Source organism: Procambarus clarkii, chromosome 24, assembly GCF_040958095.1.
Source record: "Procambarus clarkii isolate CNS0578487 chromosome 24, FALCON_Pclarkii_2.0, whole genome shotgun sequence".
Classification (NCBI taxonomy): domain Eukaryota; kingdom Metazoa; phylum Arthropoda; class Malacostraca; order Decapoda; family Cambaridae; genus Procambarus; species Procambarus clarkii.
Window position 1 is genome coordinate 21,183,359 of NC_091173.1, and position 7,587 is coordinate 21,190,945.

Consider the following 7,587-nt stretch of genomic DNA (forward strand, 5'->3'; position numbering starts at 1 on the left):
ATGTTTTAAACATTGTAAAGTTATCATAAAACTTGGATTAGACGGTAAGCATGCTTTACTTATGAAAATATACAAACAAATCAACAAAAACATTTTAACATAAAAAACATAAACATAACATAAATTAATTGCATGCATGGGAGTTAACTGGAACTCTGTAATATTGCATACATGAACCTTAAGGTACAAACCCAGTGTATTTACTCATACAGTTCTTTCCTAAATCTAAATTTTTCCAATTTTTACACTTTGTTTCGAGTTCTGTCTTGTGTTGCTACTTTTAATACCCCATTAATGTCCCCTTTGTTATGTCCATTCATCCCATTGTGCACCTCTACCATATATCACTCCTAATTCTTTGCTTTTCTAGAGAATGTAATATAAGCTTTGACAATCTTTCTTCATATGACAGGTTAACAGGTAGAACAAAGATTACCATTTATATATGGATAACCATTATAAGTCGGTTTGAATGAGTGAATTGCTGCTTGAAGATAGGTATATACACGTGTGGTACTATCAGATTGCATCGTGGTGAGCCTAAAACCCTTCAGATCCAAGCAAAGGGTAAAATGCCAGCAGATACAATTGCGAACACATTGATACCAAAATGAAAGACATATGACGAGAATTGAGGTAACCAAAGTGAAAAGTGTGTTCACATTACATTGCACTAGAGTGCTCCCAGGTTACTTTCTCTCACTTTCTCTGTTTTGTGTGGATGGTCCGCCGTGCTTTCATCACGTCAGCGGGTGGAGCACGCTGCTGTTTTTGACATTTCATGCATAAATTCCGGTTGGAAATTCTATTGCGAACACATTGATACCAAAATGAAAGACCTAGGATGACAATTGAGGTGACCAGAATGAAAAGAGTGTATACATTTTATCGCTCTTGTGCGCTCCCTGGTAACACGCTCTCGCTTTCTCTGTTTGTTGCGGATGGTAAGCCGGGCTTTTGGAGTTTATATGCCTTTAGTCCTGTAGAGAATTCTATTGCGAACACATTGATGCTAAATTGAAAAACCTAGGATGAGAATTGAGGTAACAAAGTTGAAAAGGGTATACACTTTTCAGTATTATCACGCTCAGCTTTCTTTTCTGGTACCCTTGGCCTACATTCATCTTGTCGGCGGGTGGAGCGCGCTGCTGTCTTTGACATTATATGCACATAGTTCTGTTGGGAATTCTATTGCGAACGCATTGATACCAAAATGAAAGACATAGGACGAGAATTAAGGTGACAAAGTTGAAAAGAGTATACACTTTTCAGTATTTCCGCACACATACCAGGGAATGTCCAAAAAAAAAATGGAGAGAGTGGAGGGGTAACTTGCTCAAAACGCGAAATTGTTTGGGGAGATTAACTTTCGTTCAATACTATTATGCAAGAGGAGCGACACATCTATGGTTCATCCAATAAAATCAGCAGGACTTCTAGATGTTACTACTGCTCGGCTTAGACTCGGTTACAAGTATTTCTGGGAATTCTCATTATCTGCCGATGTAGACCTGACCAAATGTTAACTGTCAACAAAATTATTCGCACACCCTCCGTCACTATGTGATAGTGAATTCAGAGACAATTTTATAACCAATGTACCACGATGTGTCAATATTTCATTCAAAAATTATCTGGTACCAGAAATTTTAGCCAAATATCCCCAGTTTGCTAACTGTAAGTAGTAACAAAGTGATTGTAACCTATCCACCGCTGCCCACTGGATGGGGGGCGGTGTGCAGGACAAACATATCAATTGTGACACTAGCTCTCCACATATGTCAGTTGCTTAATTTAGAAACTGTACTTGTGATCGATCTCGAACCCATTGTTGATGTGACGACTTATACTGAATTTTGTAACTATATATATAGCTCATCAAGATTGTAACTTGCTTAGCTAAATGAATTGTGGGGTTCAGTCCCTGAGCCCATTATGTGCCTCTGCAACCCTTTCCACTACCGCCCACAAGATGGGTATGGGATGCATAATAAATGAACTAAACTAACTTTAAGGCATCCTGAAAGAAAGCTTGGAGGGTTTGAAAAATTGCAGAACGAAGCCGTGAGGATAATCCTTGGGTGCCCTCGTACCACAAAGATACTTAATATGAGAAAGGAACTTAATATTCCGAGCGTTGTTTATCGTGTTACTGAAAATAACTGTCAAATTGGTATAAAAAATGCTTAGGCTAGCTCATCCTAACCCTTGCACAGAAGCCCTCCAGAATTTCTTTATTGAATGTTGAAAACAACCCTCAAGTTGACTATTTCCGTAACAGCATGCACTCCTGTATGCTAATCCCCACAATCACCAAGCCCACCCGAGTCACTCAAACATCTGCCACTACCCTGGATCACCTTTGGACTAATATAACAGCTCCCCTTACATCTGGGGTAATTTATGACAGAACAACTGACCACTATCCTACTTTCCTCATAGCAAACATTGACACATCACCACCAGAAACCAAAAAACTTTCATTCAGGCTACATAGTGAATCAGCTTTAGGCAATCTCTCTAATGCACTTCACAATATTAACTGGGAATCTGAATTTAATAATTCACAGGATATAAACTCATCAACTAACCTCTTTCTCTACAAAACTCTAAGCCTCTACAACACTCACTGTCCCCTCCTTACCAAACAAGTAACTGATAAAAGAAAAAATAACCCGTGGCTCACAAGTGGCATAATTAAATCAATCAACAAAAAACATGAATACGAAAAGAAATTTAGGAGTGGCCTAATTCAATGGAAGTAGTTAAAAGGTACTCGTCAGTGCTTACCAGTATCATAAGAAAAGCAAAACTTTCATATTATGAGACTAGATTCAAAGAAGCAAAAGGCAACATGAAAAGCACATGGAATACCATCTCTAACATCCTGGGAACTAAACAACACTCCCACAACCAGATAACACTCTCTAAGGATGGCCTTACACTGTCATCTGACTTAGAAATGGCGAATGAATTTAATAGCTTCTTTTCATCGATTGGTGCTAACCTTGCAAGTAAAATCCCACAGACTCAGACACATATCAACACATATCTCTCAGGCAGCTATCCAAACTCTCTTCTCCTCTCACCAGTCAGCCCGTCAGATGTTGTGTCCATCATACATTCACTAAAAACCAAAGCTGGGAACATCAGTGAAATCCCATCCATTGTATACAAGAGCGCCTCCCATATGCCCTTGCACCACCTATAGCTCTGCTGTTCAACAAATCCCTTGAGTGTCATACATTCCCTGATATCCTTAAAAACGCAAGAGTAACGCCAGTTCATAAAGGAGCTAGTGGATTATGTTGCATCTCTGCTTGCCTTGATGACTGAAAGAAAGCTTAAAGGGCTTGAAAACTTGCAGAACGAAGCCTTGAAGATAATCCTTGGATGTCCCTAGTACCACAAAGATACTTAACATGAGGAAGGAACTTAATATTAACTTAATAATAGAATATGAGTGCATATTCTACTGCATTACTATTTGTAATGATCCTCATATTGTGCTTCAGTAATCCAATGTATAACCCTGAGATGTTTTCCTAATTGTACTTAGGATTCCTTGTTCATTATTGTGTATTGTTCTGATCTGCTTTTGTGTCAAATTCTTGCATCGTACCTGTAAACAATTTTTTGACAATTTTACTGTAATTATCCTACTTAAAATCATCTGTACTTGTAAAGTAAAGCTGTAATGTACCTGTTAAACACTTTTTATCAATTTTACATTTAATTATTTCTCTAAAACTCTGTTTAAGAATTTGCTCAAAGATTAGTTTAAGGACTTGCCCGAAACTCTATATATGCAAGCTAGTGGTTTTACAAGATTATAATTCTAACTTAAGCTCTATGTTGTGTCTTAACCCCCCAATGTACGTTCTTGTATATATATAAATAAATAAAATAAATAAATAACGAGGGATCGAGGCATTAATGCGCAGTACGTGCTTCCCTCATCTGTGACGTCACAGCGCCATCTGACGACAGCATAAACACAGGCGGCCATTTTATGTTCCACCAAGATTAAAAAAAAAAAAATAATTTTGCCCCGAGGGGCGAGTTTATTGGGCAGCGCCCAATGTGTTCGCAATAGAATGTTCTACAAGAACATGTATAAAATAAGTGACACAGAGATTATTGATGTGTGTATTTGTGTGGGTGATTATAAATATGCATGTGTATGTATATATGTATACGTATATATATATATATATATATATGTACATGTATGTATGAGAGTGTGTACATGTATATATAACATTAATAATTTTGTAACTAGCGTCAAAAATTGTTATTTGCTTAGCTAAACAAACTAGAGAGTTCAGTTCCTGAACCCATTATGTGCCTCTGTAATCCTTTACACCACCGCCCACGGGATGGGTATGGGGTGCATAATAAAGAAAGATATTGAAATAATAAGGGTATGAAATGTATCAACATAAAACATTAATGTTAATGGCCATCAGGTAAAATCAGGTTATTATTTGTAAAGAATTTAAATGAGTTAAACTAAATACGAACTTAATATGTTTTGCTAACGCAAAAATATATTCCCGAGGTATTGTAATTGCAAATAAATATTTAATACAATTATTTGTATCATTTTTTTATTTTAGATTTCCGTATTGCTTGATAATATATAATAGCGTTTAGATAATGCTAGCGCTGGACATTCTTTAGGCTCGTTGCATGTTGTGGTAGTCGCCGCCATTTTAAAACCGTGTCGAGAGGGACGGCTGCTGGCTTATCCACAAAATCCTGCTGCATCTTCAATAGTTAAGGTAACTGTTTTCTTTTATTTGCTCTTAGACATGTGTAGTATATATATAAGCTTGTGGTGGTAGGCTGGATGGTGTGTTGATGGCCCTGGAGGCGTGTTGATGGCCTGGAGGCGTGTTGATGGCCCTGGCTGGATGGTGTGTTGATGGTGGTGTTGTGTTGATGGCCCTGGAGGTGTGTTGATGGTGGTGTTGTGTTGATGGCCCTGGAGGTGTGTTGATGGTGGTGTTGTGTTGATGGCCCTGGAGGTGTGTTGATGGTGGTGTTGTGTTGATGGCCCTGGAGGTGTGTTGATGGTGGTGTTGTGTTGATGGCCCTGGAGGCGTGTTGATGGCCCTGGAGGTGTGTTGGTGGCCCTAGCTGGAGGTGTGTTGATGGTGGTGTTGTGTTGATGGCCCTGGAGGTGTGTTGATGGTGGTGTTGTGTTGATGGCCCTGGAGGTGTGTTGATGGTGGTGTTGTGTTGATGGCCCTGGAGGTGTGTTGATGGTGGTGTTGTGTTGATGGCCCTGGAGGTGTGTTGATGGTGGTGTTGTGTTGATGGCCCTGGAGGTGTGTTGATGGTGGTGTTGTGTTGATGGCCCTGGAGGTGTGTTGATGGTGGTGTTGTGTTGATGGCCCTGGAGGTGTGTTGATGGTGGTGTTGTGTTGATGGCCCTGGAGGTGTGTTGATGGTGGTGTTGTGTTGATGGCCCTGGAGGTGTGTTGATGGTGGTGTTGTGTTGATGGCCCTGGAGGTGTGTTGATGGTGGTGTTGTGTTGATGGCCCTGGAGGTGTGTTGATGGTGGTGTTGTGTTGATGGCCCTGGAGGCGTGTTGATGGCCCTGGAGGTGTGTTGGTGGCCCTAGCTGGAGGTGTGTTGATGGCCCTATATATTATATTAGGAATATCAGAGGTCCCAGGACAATTATTGTGCATGTGTAGTATGTATATTTATGTAGTATATTTGGCATATTTAATGGCATTTAGTTAAGGCCACTTAGTGGCATGTCTCTGCACCGTTTCCAGTTTGTTGATATGCTTTCTAAGATATGGGCACCATACAACTGCTGCATACTCCAACTTTGGTGTAACAAAAATTGTGAAACAATTTCAAAATTTTCAAAATTTCAATTTCAAAATTTCAAAAAATGCATTTTTATATCATTAGTATTGAATAATAATAATGCAAATAATTGACTTATAAATGATGTACAATTAATTGGTAGGTGATATTATATTATTAATATTTTTTCATTCTTGCAAAGCCTTAACAAAGCCATTAACATGTTAATATAAACTTGATCACCTTCCACTTATTTTCTCATGTGCTACCTACATGTACAAAACCTTATTCCTAAATGCATATTTTGTTCTGAAGCTTGTCCTTTATATGTTGTGTATCACCATCTCTGGAGAGTTTTATCTGATTGATGTATAAATTACTTTTAATTTTACAGAATATTATTGTTATACTGAATTTATTATTATATAAATAACTTAATTTTACAGAATCATCTATCAACGCACATCCACAAGTTGAGGAGGAGGATGTGACCTTCCAGATTTCTCAAGTACTGAAACATAGACCAAACAGGCCTGGTGGATCTAGGTACAAGGTAAAATAATTTAAATTTTTTTTTTTTTTTCCTAATTGTCCGATATATATATATATATATATATATATATATATATATATATATATATATATATATATATATATATATATATATATGTCGTACCTAGTAGCCAGAACGCACTTCTCAGCCTACTATGCAAGGCCAAATTTGCCTAATAAGCCAAGTTTTCCTGAATTAATATATTTTCTATAATTTTTTTCTTATGAAATGATAAAGCTACCCATTTCATTATGTATGAGGTTAATGTTTTTTTATTGGAGTTAAAATTAACGTAGATATATGACCGAACCTAACCAACCCTACCTAACCTAACCTAACCTATCTTTATAGGTTAGGTTAGGTTAGGTAGTAGAGAAAGTTAGGTTAGGTTAGGTAGGTTAGGTAGTCGAAAAAACAATTAATTCATGAAAACTTGGCTTATTAGGCAAATCGGGCCTTGCATAGTAGGCTGAGAAGCGAGTTCTGGCTACTAGGTACGACATATATATATATATATATATATATATATATATATATATATATATATATATATATATATATATATATATATATATATATAGTGTGTGTGTGTGTCGTACCTAGTAGCCAGAACGCACATCTCAGCCTACTATACAAGGCCCGGTTTTCCTAATAAGCCAAGTTTTCATGAATTAATGTTTTTTCGACTACCTAACCTAACATTTTCAGCTACCTAACCTAACCTATAAAGATAGTTTAGGTAGGGTTGGTTAGGTTCGGTCATATATCTATATTAATTTTAACTCCAATAAAAAAAGAATTGACCTCATACATAATGAAATGGATAGCTTTATCATTTCATAAGAAAAAAAATAGAGAAAATATATTAATTAATGAAAACTTGGCTTATTAGGCAAATCGGGCCTTGCATAGTAGGCTGAAAAGTGCATTCTGGCTACTAGGTACGACATATATATATATATATATATAGTTATAGTTAGTGTGTGTGTAAATACCTAAGTGTAGTTACAGGATGAGACCGTCTTCCCAGCACTCTTTGTCATATAACGCTTTGAAACTACTGACAGTCTTGGCCTCCACCACCTTCTCACCTAACTTGTTCCAACCGTCTACCACGCTATTTGCGAAAGTGAATTTTCTTATATTTCTTTAGCATCTGTGTTAAGCTAGTTTCAATCTATGACCTCCTGTTCTTGAAGTTCCAGGT

At 37.4% G+C, this 7,587-nt stretch overlaps 1 long non-coding RNA gene across 1 annotated transcript in view; it reads left to right on the forward strand.

Annotated features, from left to right (window-relative positions):
• The first annotated feature begins 6,271 nt into the window (after nucleotides 1–6,271).
• LOC138368112 (uncharacterized) overlaps nucleotides 6,272–7,587 on the forward strand; it is a 3,765-nt gene continuing 2,449 nt past the window's right edge. The window contains exon 1 of the long non-coding RNA XR_011229486.1: nucleotides 6,272–6,380. This is a non-coding gene — a long non-coding RNA (uncharacterized lncRNA). The remainder of the gene's footprint in view (nucleotides 6,381–7,587) is intronic.